This window comes from Bactrocera latifrons, unplaced genomic scaffold (genome assembly GCF_001853355.1).
Source record: "Bactrocera latifrons isolate USDA-ARS-PBARC rearing strain unplaced genomic scaffold, ASM185335v1 scaffold_53, whole genome shotgun sequence".
Lineage (NCBI taxonomy): Eukaryota > Metazoa > Arthropoda > Insecta > Diptera > Tephritidae > Bactrocera > Bactrocera latifrons.
Genome location: NW_017537190.1, coordinates 1,023,438 through 1,025,570, shown reverse-complemented (window position 1 = coordinate 1,025,570; position 2,133 = coordinate 1,023,438). Strand labels below are relative to the sequence as shown.

Below are 2,133 nucleotides of genomic sequence, written 5' to 3'. Positions count from 1 at the left end.
ATATTTTAGTTTTTTTTTTATTTTGTAGCCACATTATTTTATCTTTTTTAAATTTGTGAATGGTATTATAACTTCGGTGCAACCAAAGTCAACGTTTTTCTTGTTTTGTTTTCGATTAATTAATTTATTTATTTTTGTTTTTTTTTTTAAGTTCATAATATACATTTTGTTATTGATATATTATGCAGTAAAAGTTCTTTAGCTATTTATTTAGAGTTTAGTTTTTTTCTTAATTTTATAAAATTTTAAAATACTATTTTTATTTATTTTTTGTTGCATTACTTTTACTTATATATTTATAATTTAATTAAATAATTTAAGTTCTTGTTTAATGATTTTATTTATTTGAGAGACATTGTTTAATTTTTTTTTAAATATTTTGTCATATTAATGCCGTTTATTTTATTACAGTTTTGGATTTTCTTGTTTATTATTATTTTTTCTTCGAAATAATATATTTCCTTTTATTGCTATATTGAGCACTAAAAGTCTTAATTATTGTTATTTTTCATTTAGGTGTTGAGAAATAATTATTTAATAATTAAGTCGAGTTCAAATGCTCTGACTGTCAACACATTTACTCAAATATTGCTTTGTTGCTTCAGCTTCACCTTACGCCTAAAAGCTCACTACGGCAACCACTTTATTGCACTGATTTCCCACGAAATGACAGCTGATAGCGGGTGTCTTTGCGTGGTGCTTGTGTTAGATAAATAGTATTGTTGTTGTTGTTGCAGTTGTAGTGGTGATGGGCAGAGAACSCCACGTTATAGCGCCTAATGCTTAGGAAAGTGGCATTAATCGTGGGTTAAGGTTGGCTCTTAACACACACACACACACACGCACACACTCRCCACAATCATACAAATKCCTTTGAATGTGAGTTAGTGTGCGTGTGTTTATTTTTCGTATGTATTTGTTGGGTGAGTRGGGTGTTGGTTGGCGTTGCCGAGGAACACAGATAGTAAATACGCATACGATGGACTATTGCGGCAGACCAGGCGGTASCGGCGTGTTCGCAAACGCTGGGGGCGGGGGTTTAGAGAGTTACTGCGCGATTATGAGACTTAAGTAGGAGTATTAATTACACACGCAAATGCGTGGCCGTTGGTAATGAAGAAATGCACTAAATGTCACACTTCGCAGAGCGCAATCACCGGAACCACCCCTTTAACTAAGCAACTATCTGTGTGTATGTGTGTAGGTGAGTGCGTGTGTGTGTGTTATGCTGCCACGCGCTGTACCCTTGAAGTTGGCACCGCATCGAGAGTTGAAGGTGACAAAAGAATCCATGCCTAATGCACTTTTCTCTCATATTATGACCACCTTCTTGACTTTTCAAGGTTTGTGTTTGGTTGCTGCGCTCCAAAGCGGGCGTGTTTGTTTATGTGTCTGTACAAGTGTGCGTGTATGCTTTGTGGGTGTTTAGTGAGTGACTTTTGCTAGTAGAGAAAATTGAAATGTACCAATTACATTATAAATAATGTGTCGTGTCCATTATGTATGCTAATGTATGTGTATGAAAATGTGCTAAATTAATATGCAAACTGGTTTATCATGCCGCACATTAGCAGCTTGCAGATTTCAGCTTTCAGCTGACGTATATACGCCTAAAAGTTGACTCGATTAATTTTTCTTTTGTCGATTTGTTCGTTTATTCGTTTGTTCCGAGATTCACAACCGACACACGGCGAAAAATTCGTTGTTCACAATTCGTTTGGGCCACATTTTCGAGAAATTTAACGATTTTACGTTGTCGGCGATAACGAGGAAGAAACAATTTCGTTGTTTTGTGCTTTTGTGTTCGTTCGATAAACAAAAAAATTATATGAAGTTAAAAACAATAGATTTTTAATTTCAACAACGACGATGAGGAAAAGTACAACACACACGATACGCGTACGAAACGGGAAGAAGCAGCAAGAAATTGCATTCTCTGTTTGACACATTTATTGGTTTGTTTTTAGGCGCAGAGCAAATGAAATATCCCCACCTGTGTTAGAACTGTTATACATTCGAGGGAACTTTGTATGTGGCATTGCCAGCTGCAAGTACGTGCTGTTGAAAGAGAAAAATTATTAGTTTCAAAAATAATAGATCAAATACTATTAAAAATATGCTTGAGTATGAAAG

General features: G+C 34.8%; 1 protein-coding gene across 1 annotated transcript in view; it reads right to left on the bottom strand.

Annotated features, from left to right (window-relative positions):
- The window catches only part of LOC108974108 (GTP-binding protein Di-Ras2), a 15,504-nt gene extending 13,449 nt beyond the window's left edge, over window positions 1–2,055 (bottom strand). The window contains exon 1 of the mRNA XM_018941744.1: window positions 1,567–2,055. The gene's annotated coding sequence lies outside the window, so the exon portion shown is untranslated. The remainder of the gene's footprint in view (window positions 1–1,566) is intronic.
- Window positions 2,056–2,133: the final 78 nt, after the last annotated feature.